Genomic DNA, 23,391 nt, shown 5'->3' with positions numbered 1-23,391 from the left:
GGGAATTCCCTTGTTTTTATTTGGTAAAGAGACATCTCGATTGCACATATTCATAAAGAATTCTAGAGAAATGAAAATGTTATGCTGTAAAGGAGACACAGCATAGCATACTACAAAGATTATCAGCTTGGAAGGAAGACAGACTTGTGTTTGAACCGACCATTGAACAATTAATAATTCTGTCTTCTTGGGAGGATCATTTAATACCATCACTGTCCCTGAATTAGCACAGTCAACTCCTAACTTGTTTTTCTTCTTCTACCCTTACTTATCATGCTTACGATTAAATCTAAATATGAAGTCCTTGCTGTGACCTATGAGGATCAACCTCTCACCTTATTCCTGACTAATCCCCCTTCTTCCTCACTCTGCTTTAGCCACACTGGCTTCCTTGTTCTTCCTTGGGCTGTGGACATGCTGTTTCTTCGCCTGGAATTGTTCACTCAGCTGGCCCCTTCATTGCATTTGGTTCATCTCAATTTCATCTCTTCAGAGCAGGCTTCCTTAAACTAGTTTTCTAAAAAAGTACCCCTTGCCATTTTCGATTCCCTTACTTTGCTTTATTTTTCTTCTCAGTTTTTATCTCCATCTGAAGCTGTTTTAGTTTACATGGTTGCCAGTCTTCCCAACTACAAGATAAACTCCACATAGGCACATTTCTCGTCTGTTTTGTTCATCACTCTATCCCAAGTGTCTAGAACAGTGTCTAGCACACAAAAGGAAAACAATAATTATTTATCAGATGTGGTTTGGTTTCTCTCTCATTAAAGTGAAGATGGAAAAAAAAAAACCCTTGCAGTGTTTACAAAGACTATAAATAATGTATTAAATGGAATCTCAAAGTCCTCTAGCACATTTCAGTAAAATCTGTCTGTGCCTCATCTGTTTCCTTCAGGCTTTACCTATTGTGTGTACTCTGCTGGACTTCCAACTGCCAATGCATGCTACTCTTTGCCCAAGGACTATTCTTGAAGACTTGGAAGGACAGAAGTGCCTGGGAAATAACACTCCTACCCCAGAAGCCCACAAATTATGACTCTTAGGTGCTGGTGCATAAATATCTCAATTGCCTAGCAGCTCAGGATAATTCTAAGGCTTCCCACTGCTTCTCCAAAAAATCAAGCTGTAGCCAATCACTGCAGTAGCTGGCTTAACAACGCATCCTTTATTGGCTGTGTTCCCTTTCCTTTATCATTTCTCCACTCCTCCTGTTGTTTCCCAATAAAATAATTGCATTGAATTATTGTCTCAGGATCTGCTTCTGGGGGAACTCAAACTGAGACATTTAAAAAATGGTAGTTATTAATATATAATGACTTCCTCTAGTCTACCAGGTAAAAGGCAGAGTTTTTAATGTAAAATAACTGTACTGGTATAAGTGTGTGCTATTCTACAAATCTTAATAATTATTAAAAAATAATAATGTATTTCTCTGATATTTAGCTCATACCCAAATATCTTACACTGCAGTCCTCATATCTGCACTGCATATTTATTTTCTCATGCTTCTTCCATGATGCTTAAGTGTGTTTGATTTATTTATATCTGGCATAACTATTTGATTGTTATATGGTTCTCACACCTAGCTCTGTTCCAAAATTATCCATATTTTTTGGGTTACAGATCATGTATTGATACTTCAAAAATCTCTTTCATGGTCTCCTGTGCAACTACTGTGGCCAACTCTGGTAAGTCTTCTGTAATTTCCCCCTTTTCCACGATTTCCATAACTTTCTTTTTTTCTCCAGAGTTCTCTGCAGTTCTATATGCTCACAGAGCTTTATTTTTTATCTTAAAAGCCTCTTTTCTCTGTTTTGTTAGCATTTGTTTACGGGTTATCAGAGTTTCAAAGTTAACAATTTTTAAAATGTCACTTAAGTCATTTAAATATTTAAAGCCTTAAGATTTTGTAACACAGCAAACTGTTGATTTCAAAGTATGTGAATACATTAAAGTTAATTTATAGGCATTTTAACCTTCATTTAAAAAATACTAAGCTTTAATACAATGTGGTATTGGCATAAGGATAGAAATATAGGTCAACAGAAGAGAAAAAAAAGAGTCCAGAAACAAATCAGTATGATAGTCAACAAAGGTGCCAAGGTAATGCATTGGAGAAAGGAGAGTCTTTTCAAGTGGTACAGGAATATCAGATACCATATGGTATTTGTATATATCAAAAACTTTGACTCATAATTTTACAAAACACAAAAATTAACTGAAAATGAATCACAGGCCTAAATTTAAGAGCTCAAACTATAAAACCTCTATAAGAAAATAATGGAAAAAAATTGTGACCTTCCTTGGTTTAGGCAAATATTTCATAGATACACATTACAAGCATGATCCATTAAAAATATTGGTAAATTGGAAATGCAGTTTGGTGCAGCCATTGTGGAAAACAGTATGGAGACTCCTCAAAAGACTAAAAATAGATTTACCCTATGATCCAGCAATCCCACTCCTGGGTATATATCCAGAGGGAACCTTTATTCAAAAAGACACCTGAACCCAATGTTCATAGCAGCACTATTTACAATAGCCAAGACATAGAAACAACCTAAATGTCCATTGACAGATGACTAGATAAAGAAGTTGTGGTATATTTATACACTGGAATACTACACAGCCATAAAAAAGAGTAAAATAATGCCATTTACAGCAACATGGATGGCCCTTGAGAATGTCATTCTAAGTGAAGTAAGCCAGAAAGAGAAAGAAAATTACCATATGATATCACTCATATGTGGAATCTAAAAAAAAAAAAAGACAATGAACTTACTTATTAAACAGAAACAGACTCACAGACATAGAAAACAAACTTATGGTTACCAGCAGGAAAGGGGGTGGGAAGGGATAAACTGGGAGTTCTAGATTTGCAGATACTGACTGGTGTAAAATAGATAAACAAGTTTATACTGTATAGCACAGGGAACTATATTCAATACCTTGCAGTAGCTTATGGTGAAAAAGAATATGAAAACGAATATATGTATGTTCATGTATGACGGAAGCATTGTGCTGTGCACCAGAAATAGACACAACACTGTAAACTGACTATACTTCAATAAAAAAGTTGGTAAATTATACCACATCAAAATTCTATACTTCTGCTTTTCAAAAGACATCTTTGGGGCAATGAAAAGACAAGCCATATACTTGACAATGATATCTGAAAAACATATAGCAGATGAGGGAATTATTCAGAATACATAAAGAATTTTTATAACTAAATAACAAGAACAACTCAATAGAAGAAATGAGCCAAAAGTTTTCAGAAACAAGTTGTCGTAAGTGGCTACTGACTACCTTCACCTGTCAGTATTAGTATCATCATTTCTAAATTAATGTTTGTGATTTTCAGGTGGTCATTAGATACTTTCATATTCTAATTGGTTAGCATGATCACATAAAAATTATATTCAGCTCAATATTGGGCAAACATACTTAAGCAATTTGCACATAAAGATATTTGTTCAAAGGTAAAGAAAGTAAATGTATAGATAAAGGTGAATCTTGTGGAGATTCTCCTTTACCAGAGTGTTTCTAAAGGGCCAATTACAATTATGTTCTAAAGAATGGGTAAGGTGCCTTCTACTTCCAAACAGTATGTAGTAATTCATGGTAGGTTACGACAAGATTTAGTAAGTTATGCCCCTGAGGCCAACAACTAGAAAAAGCCAGACAAATAATAAAAATCATATTAAAAGAATTATACAATGGAATACTACTCAGCCATAAAAAATAATAAAATAATGCCATTTACAGCAACATGGGTGGACCTGGAAATTGTCACTTTAAGTAAAATAAGCTAGAAAGAGAAAGAAAAATACCATATGATATCACTCATATGTGGAGTCTAAAAAAAAATACAAACAAACTAATTTACAAAACAGAAACAGACTCACAGACATAGAAAACAAACTTATGGCTACTTGGGGGGAAGGGAGTGGGAAGGGATAAATTGGGAGATCAAGACTTGCATATACTAACTGGTATATATAAAATAGATAAACAAGTTCATACTGTATAACACAGGGAACTATATTCAATTTATTACTGAACCATTATGCTGTACACCAGAAATTGACACATTTTAAACTGACTACATGTCAATAAAAATATATATATATATATACACCAAAAAATCATATTAAAAGAATTAGAGAGATATAGAAGTCTAAGGAACTACTTGGACTAAAATTCCAGAGTGGGGAGAATCATTTATCGGTGAGTGGACAATTAGCTACCTGTTTTTGCCTGAGGCACTTCTCAATTTTTTGTTTAGGCTGATAAATGGAACTTGACCCATGTATAAGGCTGATACTGGGGAATAGATAAATCAATAAATCTTTTAAAATTGGAGATTTTAGAGGCCCCAATTAATTTTTTGGTTTTCTACAAAAGACATTTGCTGTAACCTGATGTTGTATGAGGGTTAAGAGACAAAGAAAAAAAATCTGACAGGCTGAACAAAATCTCTTGTGGTACTTAAGAAACAAAGGTCAACCAGGCCAATCCTGAAATTAAATTAGGCAAGAAATGAAATCCCTAGAGGAAGTATAGAATTGACATTGAATATATGTCTTTTCACCGGGGGACACCTCTTCAGGGAGGGGAACGAAGGACACAGGGAGAGGCTGAAAACCCAAGTTTGGCCCTGGCAAAAGCTGCTGTTAGGGACAATAGCATAGTTTTTGGCATTCATGCTGGACTAGTGAGTTGAGATTCCTCAAACATATTGCTGGTCAAACATCTGATAGATTTGATGAAAACCCAAGTTTGGCCCTGGCAAAAGCTGCTGTTAGGGACAATAGCATAGTTTTTGGCATTCATGCTGGACTAGTGAGTTGAGATTCCTCAAACATATTGCTGGTCAAACATCTGACAGATTTGAAGCTATGTCACGACACTAACAAACTAAACTGAAAAACTCTGAAGAGTAAAACTACTGAAGTTTTATAGAGCCAAGATGACAAATACTAACCAGTCTTTAAAATGAAAACTCCAGAGGACCATACCCTAGAAATACTAGCAAATCAGAGGTAGACTGAACTTTAGCAAAACCAAAGTCCAAAGAGGACCTATCTTAATTCCTGAATGGATTCAGGTGAGTAGTCCCTTACTCGACTTAACAAAGGAAAAGAAGACCCCTCTGTGGTGGGAAATAACATCATCTGGGAACTCTATGGTTCTTTCACACACACACTTTGTAGCATACAGGAAAAGTATGAGACATGTGAAGAGGTAATACCATACAATAGATAACTGGGAAAAAAGAAAAGCCCAGACAATAAAAGATCAAATACTGGAGTTAGCAGATGACAATATAAATGACCTCTGATTAATATGTTCAAGAAAAAAGAGAGAAAAGAGAGATAAAATATAAAAGGGTGGAGAATTTCACCAGAGTACTGTAATTATAAAAAGGGAATCTAATGGATGTTCAAAATATAATAGCTGAAATTAAGGACTGAACTGTTGGATTTAACAGCAGATTGGACAATAAAGAATCTAGAGTCAGTGAATAAAATTGGTCAGTACAAAATACCCTAACAGACTGAAAGAGAGAAAAAAAATGGGGGAAAAACTCAGATGTGACATAAAAGATAGGTGAAACACAATCAAAAGATCCAGTGTACCTGTAACTGGAGTGCCAGGTAAAGAAAAGGGAGTGGAATATAGCAATATTCGTTGGTGTTTTATCCAAGAATTTTCCAAAACTGATGAAAATCAACTAAGATTTAAGAAGTTTAGCAAAGGTCAAGCAGGATTAAAAAGACAAAAACCAAAAATCCCTAGACACATCATAGTCAAAATACTGAAGGAAAAAAATCTAAAACTTGCCAGAACTTAAAAAGCAAATTAATTTCAAGGATTCACAAACTGAATAGCTAATTTCTGAACAGAAACAATTTCCAAAACCAGAAGAAAATGGGACAATGTCTTTAAAGTGCTGAAAGAAAATTAATTGCCAACTTGGAATTTCATACCTAACAAAAATATCCTCCAGAAATGAAAATCAAATAAAGACATTTCCAGAAAAATACTGATGGAAATCATTGTTAGTATGGTTGTATTAAAAAAATAAGAAAAGGGCTTTTTCCAACAGAAGGAAAATAAACAGAAAGACATGGAAATGTTGGAGAAAATGAAGAATACCAAAAAGAGTAAATATGCAAGAAATAGAAATAAATATTGATGATTATAAAATAATTATAATGTTTATATAGTTTAAAATGTAATTAGAACTAAGTTCATGAGAACAGTAACAAAAAACTTGATAATGGGAAATTAAAGGGGTGAAAATGTTCTAAAGTAGGTTTTGGGGAAGTGATAATTATTTGAGTTAGCTATGATAAATCAAGAGTGCATACTGCAATCTCTAAGGTGGTCATTAAAGGAATAATATTTACTATTTAAAAGAGGAAAACTAAAATAATACAAAAGTGATTGATCCAAAAGGAGAGAAAGAAGAAAAAAAGGAATATAAAATATGTGTGAAACAGAAACAAATGGAAAAATTATAGTTATAAAATCAATTATATCAGTAATTAAATGTAAATAGATTAATATTACAATGAATAATGAAGATTAATTGAATCAAAACCACAAAACCCAACTGTATGTTTCTTACGAGTGAAGTATTTTAATTTTAAATAACATTACAGAAAAGTCAAAAGTGAAAGGATGGGCTTGGAGATCTTGAGACTACAAAGATTGCTACTCCCACACTTTTATAAGAACATAAAGAGCTGTGCAATTTTCAAGTTCATGACTTTCCTTGAACCCAGGAGACTGCAGTACTTAAGAAACAAAGGTCAACCAGGCCAGTCCTGAAATACGGACAAAGATACGACACAAGAGCTTGCTTTCCTGGATAGATGCAGCCAGACACCAGCAAGAAGAATTCAGCTAGGATAGTTGATAAATAGGCAAAAGTAAACGTAGGCTAGAGAGGGAGCTGGACGACCTTGAGGTCCACAGATGTAGGAGAGGGGAGGAGTTTACATCCTCTTGCAAGTTTTTTTCTCTACGAATCTCTACAAATCACAGGCACTCACCAGGAAGACTAAGGAGAATCATGAGAAAGAATCTTTCATGGTGTAGGTCAGGGAAGGAGAAGAGCAGCTGTTGTGGCAGGAGTACAAAGCTCTGCACCTATCTTTCTCCCCTATTTCCCCGTCTCCTCTTTGGAACAAAGCCTTGCTATACAGCGTAAGGAGACGGCAACAAAAATTGTTGCACCTAAGGTAATGGTGAAAAACTCCTCATAGCTGAAAGAAGGAAACAGGAATGTTACCGTCTACCTCTGAGGGAGGAGCTTTAATTTATCTTGGGCCCAGAGCTATAGCTGGAGGATAGGCAAGAGGATTCTAAAGGCTACAGTCCCCAGACTCAGGGAAACAGTAACTTTCTAAGAGTGAGGTTTAATCAGAGTATCAGAGCACATAACCCCTACTTCCCTGCCTCCATAATGCAAACAACTATTGAGTGAAAGAATTGGGTGGACGACTGCCTGGAGAGCTGTAATATTCATACCCTATATACAGCGGAGCATAAAAGGGAGACCTAAAGCTGAGATTGGAACAAAGAATGAGAAACACCCTCCTGGCAACCAGCCCCCAATCTAAACACACGTTATCATTAGAGAAACTCTGCATGCAGTGAGAGTAAACTAAGCAACAACAAACCTCAAACCCAAGCTGAGTCTTTGATCAACACAAACCCCCAATACTAAAGGCCTATCAGAAGGAAAGTTGTGTCCATTCCAAGTTCAAAATCTACTTTACCTCAGTCTCTATTGTCCTTCATAAGTCAAACACACACTCACACTCACAAGAAGTAGAACAGTCAGCAGAATTAGATGTGGCTATTATAGGGATGTTGGAACTGTCTAACAGATAATTTAAAATAACTGATTCATATGGAAAAGACTCAATAGAAAAGTTGGACAATGTGTAAAATTATATGCGTGATTTCAACCAAGACATGGAAACTAACTAAAAACGGAGTTACCATATGATCCAGCAATCCCATTCCTGGGCATATATACAGAGAAAACTATGGTTTGAAAAGATACATGCATCCCAGCATTCATAGCAGCACCATTTACAATAGCTAAGACATGGAAGCAACCCAAATGTCTACTGACAGATGATTGAATAAAGAAGTTGTGGTATACATATACAGTGAAATATGACTTAGCCATAAAAAAGAATGAAATAATGCCACTTGTAGCAACATGGATGGACCTAGAGATTATTATACTGAGTGAAAGTAAGTCAAACAGAGAAAGACAAATATCACATGGAATAAAATATTTGCAAGTCATATTTCTGATGATATTTGTATCTACAAAATATAAATAATTCACAATACTTAATAATAAGACAACCAACAACTGATTTTTTAGCTAAGTGATTCAAACATACAACCAAGTTTGGAAACCTCTCTTCAATGGCATCTTCTCTCACGTACATGAGAATCATAACATCATAACATCTCTTCTATCTTAGATTAGAGTTGGCTGTGAAATATAAATCTAAACTCCAGGCTCACTCAGATCCCTTTGAATTTGTGGTGGTTTCTGGTGTGTGTAGTGGCAGCCTACAGACATCTGGGCTGGTATTTCCCTTCTGGTCCTTCTGCCACTTGTTTATTCTATTCTTTCTTGGCACCTATAGATTTCAATTTGGCTTATCAGGCAGGCATATCTCTTGAAAGGCAAAATATGGAGTGTAAACATCTGATATTTGCCTTTAAAAGATGCTTCTCAATTTATCCTTATAGACTTCTACACTGATAAAGTTAGGACATCTTTGAGCACCTCTCCACGAGCAATTTGGGCATGCCTCTTTTCATTTAGGACAGACCTTCATGCAAACCCATTAATAGTAGAAGAATGGTGGCAAGTTAGTTAATTCTTCTAGCATTGAGTTTTATAATTTGCTCATCAGTTTGTTTCTAAGGACAATTTCCTATTAGAGTGATGATATTTAGATTTTAGCAGGCATAAAAATTACCTAGAGAAGTTTTTAAAAATGTAGATCCTTGACCTCACACCCCCAGAAATTGTGTGTAGTTAAACGTTGGGGTAAGCCCCCCAAATCTATATTTTTAAATAAGTACCTTCCCATGATTCTAATGTAGCTGGGACTGTAGAAGACCCCTTAAAAATCCTGGTAAGGATCATCTCTGAGAATTTTGTGTTTATGCATGTGCTGTTACTGAAAAATAGCATAGATATTTAACTTCACCAACGCAGACATTGTGAGGCAAAAGAGAGTTTGCTAAAATATAACAGGAGAACATCTAGCCTTGAAAATGAGCCTCCCTTTCACTGATGCTTTAAAAAAATTTTTTTGTATATGACAACTTTTGTGAAATGACTCACTGGAGACTTATTATGGGCCACGTAAGTGATAGTCATTCATATTCTGGCCACAAATGCATTTCATTTGGTAAATTCTAGGCTCTTCAAAGTATAAAGCACCTAATGTAATTGCATTCTGCCCCTAGGACAGCAGACCCCAGGGTAGCCAAGGATCTCTCTCTTGTAGCCCTGGATAGAAGCCTCAACCTGTGGCCCTGAAGTGGAGTTGTTTCAGTTTTCATCCTTTCTCCTATCTCATTTTCTTTTAGACTACTCAGTTATATTCAGAATCAGAGGGAAGAACATTTTTTCAGTCTTTTCATCCACGGTCCTGATTGAATATGAAAATATTCTGTTTAGAAAGTTAGTGTAAAAAAATTTATTTCCATATATATACAATTATGAAACCAGTAAGGGAAAAGGGGATATCAATTTGGTTATCACCACTGTACTGTGTATTGCCTTTGCCTTTTGATTTTTCCTCGGATTTTAGCCATTTCTTTAGTGAGGAATCTTGGGATATGTTGTCATTATATCCACCCCCATAATTCTTACCCCATCAAGTGTATTTTCTTTCTTTACTTCATTTGCTATTTAGCTTTTGCTAAGTACAACTGGGAATGGGATTATGGTCTCAGATAATAGAAGAAAAATTAAATGTGTTGAAAAGCTCTCTGGTGCCTTTTCTGGGAGGGGGAGGCTCATTGTCATGCATGGGCCTATTGGTTGACTTCTAATGCCGAGCATAGGAGTGTGAATCTGGAAAATCTTATTGTGTTTTTTGGGAGCTCAGGCAAGCTGCATGGTCACCACGGCTCAGGCATCCCATCCTTTGCATTTGTTAAAATTATATTTTTCATTAGAGATAACACTTGTAACAAGCCAGAGGAAAGTAGGTCTTGCTGCAGTTTAATTTGAGGAAATTGATTGAGATAAATGTTAGATTGTGCCCATCTTAGAGAAAAATGAAATAACTCATTATGAAAAGAATAGACTGCTTTCTATTATTCTGATAGGGAGCAACTTAATGAGCAAATTTATGAACTGTTGAAGCTAACTTCTTGGCATTTGCAATTTGCCTCGTGGTTCCTAAAGAAAAAAACAACCCACATTAGGATGTGAGCAGATGTTAACACAGAAAAATTTGGAAAATACACACAATTATAAAAGACAAATAATATTGTTAACATTTTGATGCATGTGCTTCTAGCCAGTTTTCTATGTGTGTGTATGTTTTTTGACATCATATTTTATATACTGCTCTGTATACTGCCTTTTTTGCCCTATTCTTTGAGTGTAAGCATTTCCCAATGCTATTAAAATATTTTCACAAATATAAATGTAATGTTTGTATAATGCTACCTTTATTTATGCACTATATTTTAAGTAACCATTCTTTTATAATTGGATATGAAGTTTATCTATAATGCTGTAATAATCTTGATCCATCATAGAAGGTCTAACAGTTTTATGAAAGATCTTGTATTTCCAAAAATAAATTAAATGGCAGATGGTGAATTCTGGATCTTCCTGTTTATATTAACTAACTCACCTTTTGAGAAAATATGAAATGTTAAATAAGATTGTAGGCCTTAAGGACTGGTTATTTTGGGAATGTCTTTTTGTTATATTTGATTTATTTCTGGAGTTGTTTCCATGTTTGAGGTCAATGAATTAAAGCAATAGTTTCAGTCTTTTCTGCAAGAATTGAAGGAGGAAAGGGAGGGAAGATAGATTACAGCTCCAAATCTGCAAAGTTGTGGAAATTCATCGTGAAGTCTCTGAGCTGGGTATTGAGAAACTGATCTCAGAAGCTCTGATTAGGTAAGGAAAGGGAGCAAGGGTCTATGGTGAGAAAAATGGAAGTCTGTGAAATCTGGGAAGTGACTAGGACTTGACATGGAGATACTTTGGGGAGAGAAGTGATAAAGTAAATTTTTTACCAGATAAAAGTTTGAGATTTTCTAACACTACACATTTGGTTGGCCACATCAAAGGCTAATTTTGGAGTGGGAAAGCCCAACTGAAAGCCTGAGTAAAGTGTTGAGCATCATAAATAAATAAGTGGATGAGTGAAGAATAAATGAATGAATGAATGAATGAATAGCTCTTATTTCCCAATTCTCTAAGACAAACTGGAATCCAACATTTCAATTCAATGCTAACACTAACTCCCGGATTTATCAACAAACCCCACAGGTTGAGGGTTCAGTCTCACAAGCCTGCCCTTCTGTCTAGCTTGACTGGAATGATTCACAGAACTTAGGAAAATTCTATACAGTAGTCTCCCCTTATCCACAGTTTCACTTTCCATGGTTTTAGTTACCTGTAGTCAACCTCAGTCCAAAAATATTAAATGGAAAATTCCAGAAAGAAACAATTCATAAGTTTAAATTGCATGCTCTTCTGAGTAGTGCTGTGAATTCCTGTGTCATCCCACTCTGTCCTGCCCAGGACATGAATTGTCCCTTTGTTCAGTGAATCCACACTGTATACATTACCCATCCCCTCATCACTTTAGTAGCTGTCTTGGTTATCAGGTTGACTTTTGCAGTGTCACGGTGCTTATGTTTAAGTAACCCTAATTTTACCTAAAAATGGCCCCAAAGCACAAGAATAGTGATGCTGGGAAAACCATAGTATTTATAGGATTCAGTACTACCCATTGTTTCAAGCATCCACTGAGGATCTTGGAACTTATACCCCATGGATAGCGGGGACTACTGTATTTACTATTACAGTTTATTACAAAGGATAAAAGTGAACAGCCAGATAAAGAGGTACATAGGTTGAGGACCAAAAGGGTCCTGAGTGCAGAAGCCTCTTTCTCCATGCAGGTGGGGCACTCCACCCTCTGAATACTTCAGTGAGTTCATCCTCTTGGAAACTCTCCAGACCTTGTCATTTAGGAGGTTTTATAGAGGTCTAATTGTGTAGGAACAATTGATTAAATAATTGGTCATTGAGGGACTGAACTCAATCTCTGGCCTCTGCCCCCACCCTTCAAAGGAATTTAATTTTAATTGAGAAAGCATCTTAAATCAGTCAAGCTTCACTTTATAAAAAGTTCTTGAGACTGCCCAATAACAAAGGAGGGGATTTCTTCAGGCCTTGCCTGCTATCTTCCCTCCCAAACCCATTAGCTCTGCCTCAGAGGCAGCATTTCCTACTGTGAATCATCTCCAGTAGGCCTCTTGATGGTTAATACTTTGATCCCAGTCTTGATTCACCCCACAGGAGGGCTCCTGGCTCTGCCTTTGGCCCATATTCTGCATTCACTGGCAATCCCAGGTTCATTTAACCTCCGCCCTGTCTGGAGCCTTGTCTGTCCAGGAAGGGAGAAGGGAACACACACAAAGTAACATACAAAACAAGTTCTATTCAGAATTGCAAACTGGCTCTTTGCTATAATATTAACAATATTAATAACAACAATGTTAAAAACCAATAGCTATAGAGAGCTTACTAAGCACCTGGTATTGCTCTACCCACTTTATATGCATTATTTTAATTAATTCTTATGACAGTTGTATTAAGTTGTTATCACTATTTTACAGATCGGGAAACTAAGTTACAGAGAGATTATTCAAATTGTGGGTGGAAGAAATAGGATTCAAACCCAACCATTCTGATGCCTGTACTAAGGCAACGTGAAGCTACACTGATAGACGAAAAAAGGTGAATTAGGGAAGGTTTCCTGGAGGAAGGTTTGTAATTTCTTTAATTACAAACTGGATGGGAGGGGGCAGTCCAAATCAAGAAAATACTCTGAACCCATGCTCCCAGAACCTAGTGTGATTTCTCTTAGCCTAATGTCTTTGCCCATGTTAGTTTCTGTACTTGGTATGCTTTCTGCCTTTTATTCATTTGACTAACCCTGGTATAAAACTTAGCTCAGATACTATCTTGTTTTGAAGACTTCCTTGCATAAAATGCTCTTGGTTTATTGCTCCCCACTCACCCTGTGCTGACTTCTGACATAGCTCATGGTAGACTGATTGTAAAAAATGCCCCTACTTGTCCACCTCTCTCTGTATTCGTGCACTTTGCCATGTACCTTTGCAGCCCTATCAGGAGGTGGGATTTATTTCCTTTGACCCTTGAGCACAGGCTGGCTTTATGACTTTCTCTAGCCAGTAGAAAGTGGTTTGACTGATAGTGTGCCAATTTCAGCCTGAACCTCCAGAGATCTTGTGACTTCTGGTGTCTTAGAGCTCTGCCTCTCCCATGAGAACAGGCTGGGATGCCTGTTAGAGGGGGAGGAAGCCCATGGAGGAGGGCTGAACCAACCCCCTATAAATAGATCATAGATGCATGAAGGAGCCCAGAAGATAACTGTCAAGTCTGGTCCAGATAAGCAAAACTGCCTAGTCTACCGGAGACATGAGAAACAACAAATGGTTATTGTTTTAAGCAGCTAAGTTTGGGGATGATATATTGCACAGCAATTACTAATGCACACAGAAATTGATGCCCATAACAACATCCTTATTATGTGCCATTGGTTTTGTGGGATTTGAGTAATGAGTGGAAGTGAAAAATGACGGGCAACTGTCAGCTCAGGCTGGAAAAAATGATGAGGAAATTTTTAGGAGAGGCTGGAAAAACAGTAACCCATGTTACATAGTAATGAAATGATTAGCAAACTTGGAGCAAGGGATATATGCCTAATGACCTTTTGGATTTGGCTAAGAAGATCTCTAGGCACAATGTTGAAAGTATCAGTTAATTTCTGTTGGATGAAAATGATAAGGTACAGAAAGAAGATGTGCTTAAAAAAAGACTGGTCAGGTTTCAAAATGTGAAGAATGGAAAATAAAAATGTTTCTCATCTCTAGCCTCTCAAGCCAGCAAAAGACAAAATACAGCATGTATCAGAAAGACATAGCTTTAGGGTAAAGATGGACATGGAAACAGGGAAGCAATTTATAGAATATAGGAAAACAGATTTTGATCTACTAAGAAAAAACATAATTCGTTAACATTGAGAAATTAATATGCAAAAAATCTAGAAAGGACTGAGATAGCTTTAAAATTTGTTTTTTTTAAACATTTTTTTTATTGAGTTATAGTCATTTTACAATGTTGTGGATGTGGACTTATGTCTAAACCCATCAACTTCTTTTCTCCCTGTAACTATCATCCTTTTCTCCTTCTCCCTCATTTGCTCTATTTCTTTTTGCTAACTCCTTTCCTATCTCTCAGTGATGAGAACAACATAGTAATTTAAATATAATATCCCTATAATATTTCCCAAACCATCCTTTTTATGTAACAGACTCTGTATGATGAGTCTTAAGCATAATTATGATAATTGGATACCTGGTAATTGCATTATTGAATAAATGTATACTTTTAAAGAAGAAAGTATAACTTAATACTCTTTTATTATTGTGGTGGGTAAACACTATTTAAATTTGAAATTACAGGCAAATCAATTTATCAAGTCCTAGGTGTCAACTGAAAGTCCCTTAAAACAGAACATTGTGGATATCTTTCTTTTTTATTTTTTTGGTAAGCAAAATAGTTGTAGAGAACTTTTTTTTTTCTTTTTAACCATTCCTGGATTTGGGTCTAGTCTGAAGCCTAGCCTTTTGGGCTTCTGCTTTCTGCAAGTCACAGGGTGGGGATGTTTCTGTTTGCCAAAATTGAAAAGGCCAGAATAAAAAAATATCGTATGTTGCAATATTCTGTTTCCATTGCCAGAGCAAGCTTAGTTCCTTCCTGGTTAGATGAGGTCAAGTGGAGATCTCCTTCTGAGTCACTTCTGGAAAAAGTTATCTGCAGTCTCCACATATTTTCAGTGAGTAGATGATGATGATGACGATGATGGTGATAATGATGATGGTAGTGACGATGATGATTAACATTTTTCAGAATAATTCTTGGAATGCAGTTTCCCACTGCACAAAATGGGTGAAAGATTTGATATTTGGATTCAGAATAGTTTACCAGTGTGGTATGCTGGTTAGCAAGGCAGGATGGGACACATCAGCAAAAGAAGAAGTGAAATATGATAAGCAAGTCTCTCCTTTCAACCATGTCATGGCTGAAAGTTCACCCAAACTAGCATCCGGTCATGAGTCTCTCTGCTCTGAAAGTTGTGAATATGTTGGGGGTGTTTAGAAGCAAGCAGGCAGAGTCATAAGTCCAGCCTATACAAGATTTAAAGAAAGGATCAAAGAGTATCCAAGACTATTAAGAGTATTTGAGTATCTAATGGTCATAAGTAGTGGGTCAGGAAAGCTGCCTGATCACTAGGACTTCTGTTTCTAACATCACGGAATGACTTGTATCAAACTAATTCTCCTGCCAAGACAAACTGTAAAAGCTGGATAAAACAATAGTTTGAAGATACTGGGGAGCAGCCAAGTCAGCCAACACTCGAAGGGCCAAGAACTCTGAGAGAAATGAGGTGTTGAAGAGAGCCCACATTTACTTCCACATCTTACCCTGGGTCATTTGCCAATTTATAGATCAAGGAATAGAAGTCTAGCAGGTTGACACAGCCTGGAATTTTGACATTCTCATTAGGTGAGGAAACAGATGTTGGAGCTTGAGGCTGCCAAGATAGCAAGGAATTGAAGACCCAGAGTCCTGGAAAGAAGGGAGAAAGGAGCCTGAAATTCTGTGTGAAATTTTCCCTGAGACATCCTTCAGATCCTAGCTGTGCTCATGTAAGATAAAGTAAGCCATATCTCTGAAGAAAACAGTAGACAGCAACAACTGGGAAGCTAAGTAGCTGAGCAGAGATTTTGGCAGTCATCTAACACTGGGTAGACAGAAGTTGGGGTTCAGGGCTCAACAAGGTAGAGAAGCCTTGGAAAACACTCTCATGCTTTTAGCTGAGACTCCAGAAGGGGAATGCACTGAGGGCTAGGGCTAAACAACAGCAATAAAGACAGTCCTGAAGTAGACAATGTTCCCCTTATCTCTTACTGTTTTCCAAACTTTCTCAGAAGTTAGGGACTGAAGACAATGACTTATTATTATCTCTCACAGTTCAAGAGGTTGACAGATTCAGTTGGGTGGTTTTTGTTTGGTGTCCTTCATATGCAGCCAGATAGTGTTTGATACTGGACTCATTTGAAAACTTCTTCACTCAAGTGTCTGGAGCCTGGGTTGGGAAGTCTGGAGTAGGTGGGGAGTTGTTGAGCATTTATCTGTTTAGGAATCCTCTCCACATGACTAGTTTGGGCTTCCTCACACATGGAAATCTCAGTGTAGTTGGACTTCTTATATGGTGACAGGTTTTTCCCAGAGTGGACATCTCAAGAGACAGGAAGTAGAGCTGGCAATCTTTTATGATCTTGGTCCAAAATGGCACAGCATCACTTCTACCATATTATATTGGTCAAAGCAGTTCCAGAGCCCATCCAGTTGTCAGAGAAGACCTAAACCCTTCAACTGGGTGGAAAAAGTGTAAAAGAATTTGAGGCCATCTTTATTATGCCACAAACTAGTTTTAACAAAGCCTTAAGCCCAGCCTTGACTGAAGTTGATATTCACATACTCACCTGCCTGTCAGACAAAATTAAATCCTCCAAAGAGAAAGATCACTTCACCCAGAGATTCTACAAATTGTTCATGCAAAATGTTGAGTAGTCAAGGAAAAATTACTAAGAATGCCAAGAATCAGAAACAGACAAAAAATGCAAAATAAAAAGCAAATAATAGAAACAGGTTCAGCTATGATACAGGAAATTTAAAGTAACTATGATTAATATGATCAAGAAGATCTTTTTAAAAGATAGCTTTGCCAGAAAACTGGTTATCTATAAAAAAGAACAGTCGAATGGAAATTGTAAAACTTAAAAATACAGTATCAGTTACTATGCATTCAGCAGATCAAACATGGAGTAAAAATAGGTCATTAAGCTGAAATATAGGCTAGTGGAAAATATCCAAATCTAAACACACAGATAAGAAAAGAACTGAAAATACAGAAGGAATTTAAGAAATATATGGTAGATGGTTAAGATGACTACCACGTGTAGTAGGAGTTTCAGGAGAAGAGATGGAAGGAAACAGAAACAATTCATTTGAAAAAATATTAGTAAGGAATTTTCTGTAAGTCAGAAAACATTACGTTTACATAGTCAAGAAGTGCTCTAAACCCCAAGCAGGATTAACACAAAGAAGACCACATCTAGACAGAAAATATTCAAATTGATAAAAAACAAAATACTCAGGGAAAAATCTTTAAAGTAACAACAATAAAATAGACATCCTCCTTCAAAACAATAAGATTGACAGTTGTCTTTTCAACAAAAATGTTGAATGCCAGAATTCGGTAAATTGATTGCTATATTTAAAGTGTTGGGAAAAAATAATTGTCAATTTCAAATTCTGAATATATTAAAGATGTCCTCATAAGATAAAGTAAAACAGAGACAGGTTTAGACAAACAAAAATGAGAGAATTTGCTTCCAGAAGACCTGCGCTAAAAAACTACTAAAATGAAAATTTTATTTTATGCAGAAAAAGAAAAATATGACCTCATATGGAAATAAAATAATTCAAGAAGGAATGAAGATCACTGTGGGTGGGGAGAGTGAGGAAATCTAAATAAACACTGATGATTGAGAAAAACAATTACAAAATCTTCTATGGTTTAAAATATATAGAGTACTGTAATCCATGAGAACAATCGCATAGATGGCTATGGGGAACAATAAAGAGAGTTGCAATGATGTACCTGGGAAGCAGTAAAATAACTACTGTTAGGAAGACTTTCATAAATTAACAATGCACCTTGAAATGTCTAAGATAACCACTAATACCATTCTTAAAGAAGAAAATAGGAAAATAGTTTTAAAGACATTTGATTTTTTTTAAAAGGCACAAAAAAAGGATAAAAACAAAAATAGGTGCAATGAATAGAAAATCATCATGTAGTAGATTTAAACCCAAATTTATCAGTAATTATGTTAAACATAAATGAGGTAAATACTTCAATTAAGAGACAGAGATTGCTAGAGTGTATATACAAAACAAAATCCATATATATGCTTCTTATATGGTACAAAATTTAAATATAAAGCACAGGTAAAAATAAAAAGAAAGTATACCATGCAACACTAACCAGAAGAAAGCTGAGATAACTATTCCAATATAAGACAGAGTAAATTCTAAGGCAATAGCACATTACTAGAGATAAAGAGATATTTTACCATAAGATGATAGGCACACATTATATAAAGAAAAAATCTAAAAAATAAAAAAGCACTTGCTTTGGCAGCACATAGACTAAAATTGGAACAATACCGAGATTAGCATGACCCCTGCGCAAGGATGACACGCAAATTCGTGAAGCATTCCATATTCTTTACTGACAGGTGTATATAGAATAGATAAACAAGTTTATACTGTATAGCACAGGGAAATACATTCAAGATCTTGTAGTAGCTCACAGTGAAAAAGAATATGAAAATGAATATATGTATATTCATGTATGACTGAAGCATTGTGCTGTGCACCAGAAATTGACACAACATTGTAAACCGACAACTCAATAAGAAATTACACACACACAAAATAAAATAAAATAAAAAGAAACGAAAAAATGACAAATCCAAGATCACTGACTTGTCTACTTTTAACTCAATAGTCTTTGTGATAAATAGAACAAGCAGACAAAAGCAAGCAAGAAAGCATCAAAAGGAAGAAAGCAAGCAAGCAAGCAAGCAAGAAAGGAAGAAAAAGAGAAAGAGAAATGATCAATAAGGATATAGACAATCTCAACAACATATTAATGAACTTGAATTAATTGACCTACATAGAATAGTACACCACAAAACTACAAAAAGTATTCATTTCAAGCACAAATGGGATATTTGCTAAAACAGACATATTTTCAGTCGTTAAGGAAATCTTAACAAATTTCAAAAGGATGAAAATTTGATATTGGGTTATTGTGCAACATGGAGAATATAGCCACTATTCTGTAATCATGTAAGGAAAAAAAGAAAAAAATTAATACTGTGTACTCTGACAAGAATGAAATTAAACTAAAAATCAAAAACAGAAAAAGAGCAAAACAAAGAAGTCCCTAATTTAGGAAATTAAGTAATATACTTCTAAAAACCCATGGGCCAAATTTGAAATTACAGTCTAAAATAGAAAATGTTTTTTAACTTTATAACAAAGTGTAACATATCAAGATGTGAGGATGTAACCAAAGCAGAAAAATGTAGTCTTAAATGTTTGTCTTAGAAAAGAAGACATGCTGAAAATCACTCATTTGAGCAAACATCTCAAGAAGAAACAGAAGAAGAAACAATACTTAAAGAAAGTGAAAAGAAGCAAATAAAAAGGAAAAGACTAGAAATCAGTTAAATAATGAATAAGTACACAATGGGAAAAAGCAAGAAAGTTAAAAATTGGTTCTCTGGGAAGATTAATAAAATTGTAAAGCCACTATCAAGACTGATCAATAGAAAACAGAAATTATCAATGTTAGAAACAGAATAGGGGACACCAATACAAATTCTACATTCAAAAATAATAAAACATTATAGCAACTACATGCTGATAAATTTCACAATATGCATAAAATATACAAATATTCTGATAAAGAGAAATAGAAAATCTGGATACTCCTGTAACTAAAAAAGGAGATCCCAGAGCCAGATGGTTTCACAGGCAAATTCTACTAAATGCTGAAGAAAATTAGCAAGATTGTTATCCAAACTCTTCTACTAGTGCCCAGTACTCTGTTAAATGCTAGCACAGTATACACTGCAGAGGCATAAGGATAGGGTTTTGTTTGTTTTTTCATTGAAGTATAGTTGATTTACAATGTTGTATTAGGATAGGGCTTTGATTACATGCAGTTTATTTGTTCTGGAGGAACAGATCTTTGCAGAGAATGTACAATTGAGTTGGGTCTCTAATGTTATGTAGCAAAACCTACCAGACACAGAAAAGGAAGACCTGACATTCTAGGAAGTGAAAACAAGGAGAGCAAAAGGGTCATGTTGAGTATGTTAGTTATGGTCAGTGTAATCAGCTTGGTGTAATGAGTATAGGTGCCTGAAGCAGGGAGAAGGCAGTGAGAAAAGGTCATCAGTGTCTGCCTGTCTTGTTTCTTTCACTTTGACTCTCTGGATTCCCATAGTTGATTTCATTGCTGTTTTCTCTTTGCCAGTTAGAGGTGAAACAAGCAACATTTAAATTACCTTGGCAAGAGGCAGGAGTGTAGGCAGCAATAAAGGGAAGACTGTGGGATGAAGGTGGAGGGATGCAGGAAGTAGTGAGAGGAAAGACACCTAGTATCTGCCACTGTCCCAGATATATGATCCTGCTGCCCCAGCAGTGACAGAGGCACTCTGGTACTGATCCAGAGTCCCAGCTGTCTCCACTCCTATATGTCCCAGTTCCTGCAACTTGACTTCCAGTTTTGTTCTCACTGATTCTTGATATTTTTATGCCCAGGCTTCTATGAATGTGTGCACAATAAGGGTCAGGGCTGAAATTGACCTGTTACTGAATGGATCATTATCATGACAATATTAGGGCCCTAAAATTGGAGCAGCCCATCTGCACTTTCTCCTGAAGTCACAGCAGGACAATCCAATGCACTAGGGAGACCAGACCAATAACCATTAGAGGACAAAAGAAGGTAGCATATAATTAAGCTGTTATATTGTCGATATAAGCTTCCAGTCGTGTGGCAGAAAATCACAAAGAACAATAAGGACTTCTGAAATCAGGGGAGTCCTCATAGGGATGATACATCATGACCACCCGGGAAAGAACAGAGCATAAACATTTTTGTTTTCACAAAGAAACAAAGAAAACCCTGGAGAAAATACCGGGAGGAGAAAATATTGGCTATTCATATCACTTAGTCTATATTGATAGGAAACCAAAACAACCAATCAATGCAGTTGACTCAATGTTAGAAGAAAACATCAAGCTGTTGCCTAATCAATTTTGTTATTTGACTGAGTTTGACAAAGCCTTGAAGAATCTCTTGTCTTCAGAAAATAGGAATAGGTTCAATAGTCATTGAAAGGGGTTAGTTTCAAATAGTTTGAAAGTCCCAGAAGTAAGGCTGGAAGTAGGGCCAAAGACCTCGAATGCTCTCTGTGATTTTACCCTTCATTAATCGGCCTTGGCCAGACTTTTGTTGTGTTTTTGTCTGAGGTTGTTTTGGATGGCATTCCACTTGTCACATATCAAGACTTTGTAATTAGATGCTGCTGGTTCTTACCAGTATCTCCTCAAATGCCTTCTGTTTGACATCATTTTCTCTTCCTCTCAAAGATGAATTAAACAAGCTAACTGAAACTGTTAAGAATATTGTTTGTAACTGGTGTTAGAAATGGTTAGCCTATTTTGACTAGTTGGCACTAAGCTCTGGACCCAAGTAGTCAGTTTAACTGCCTGCAAATATTTTGTTCAACCTGAGAAGTTTGTTGACCTGAGAAAAGTAGATTCATGAAGTCCATTTACATTTCCTTTTTAAAAAAAATTTTTGTTAAAGTATGGTTGACTTACAATGTCAGTTTCAGGTGTACAGCAAAATGACCCAGTTATAGATATATATACACATATATATTTTTTCTTTTCAGATTCTTTTCCATTGTATGTTATTACAAGAAATTGAATATGGTCCCTTGTGCTATACAGTAGGTCCTTGTTGTTTATCTATTTTATCTGTTGATGGACATTTAGATTGCACCCACATCTAATAGCAAAATGTTGTAGTAAAAGATTTTGGTTGGTCATTTTGGAAATTTTGGCTCTCTTTCACTGTTTGTGTCAAGTGTTTATTGACAGACTACTATATTTCAGCTATAGGGTGTTTTGTGGGAATATTTAGGATAGTGTTTTCTAAACTGAACATCAAGATGTTAATAGATGTTCCTTTGATAAAATGGTTTTTGTAACACAAACTGTCCTCTTTAGAGTCATAGAGCATGTTAGAAAAGTCAAGTTTCAGGTAAGTCTTACAGCAAAGAAATCTGCTTAATTTTTCTTTGATTTAACCCAGCATTCTCTTTTCTTAAATTATTTCTGCTCATGGAACCCCTTATTTTGGAACACCTGTTAAATTCCATGGGATTCCTGGGAATTCTGGGAAAAGAGGACTGAACTAGTCCTGTCTGCTGCCTACCCCGACCCCAGCCCCTTATTTACTGGGGATGGACATTGATGAGGCTTAATGATATACCACGTGTCAGAGAAGTGCCCAAAAGCAATGGCTGTTATGAAGAAATTGCAGTAAAACGTGCTAATGGCAGAAAAGATCCAAGATCCATGTAAACATTTAGTCAAACTACTTTTTCTCTCTCATTTTCTCTTTTTGTCTCCTTATTTTCATCTCTGTAACCTTTCTTGAGCCTCAGGCACAGAGAGGCAGTAATTCCTTTTTCTGGAACTGTCTGATTGGTCACCATACTGTGCCTTCTCTCCCTGCCAGTTTCTTAAATTATTTGTTTTAAGTGAAGTGTAATTGATTTTCAATGTTGTGTTAATTTCTTGTTTACAGCACAGCAATTTGGTTATACATATACACATATGTATACTCCTTTTTATCTTCTTTTCCATTATAGGTTATTACAAGGTATTGAGTAGAGTTCCCTGTGCTATATAGTAGGACCTTGTTGTTTACCTATATATAGTAGTTTGTATCTGCTAATCCCAAACTCCTAATTTACCCTTCTCCTCCCCTTTTGATTTTTGATGCTGTACCTACAACCTATGTTAAAAAAAGGTTTGGATTTACCTTCTCATTCAAGATGCGTGACCAAGACTCATCAAGTCAAAAGCTGGCCAACAAGTATGAAGGAGATTATTTGGAGACAGATTCCCAAAGCAGTTGGTGGCTGCGCAGCCAGGAATCTTTCCCAAATATGAAGAATGTCCCCAGAGTGGGTAGAAGACCAGAGAATTGCCCCAGGTGCACAATTAGGTTAGTTATTCCAAGAATCAGGGGATCATTAAAATACTAGGGGTGTCGGTTAGTCTGGTGAGTATGACAGCACCCACATTCCCTTGTGGAGGCT

General features: G+C 36.0%; 1 pseudogene; it reads left to right on the top strand.

Annotated features, from left to right (window-relative positions):
• Positions 1-18,605: 18,605 nt before the first annotated feature.
• LOC116282456 (U6 spliceosomal RNA) lies at positions 18,606-18,705 on the top strand (annotated as a pseudogene).
• The last annotated feature ends 4,686 nt before the right edge of the window (positions 18,706-23,391 follow it).

This window comes from Vicugna pacos, chromosome 11, assembly GCF_048564905.1.
Source record: "Vicugna pacos chromosome 11, VicPac4, whole genome shotgun sequence".
NCBI classification, from domain to species: Eukaryota; Metazoa; Chordata; class Mammalia; order Artiodactyla; family Camelidae; genus Vicugna; species Vicugna pacos.
Note: the sequence above shows the minus strand (reverse complement) of the source record. Positions and strands in the feature narration are given on the sequence as shown.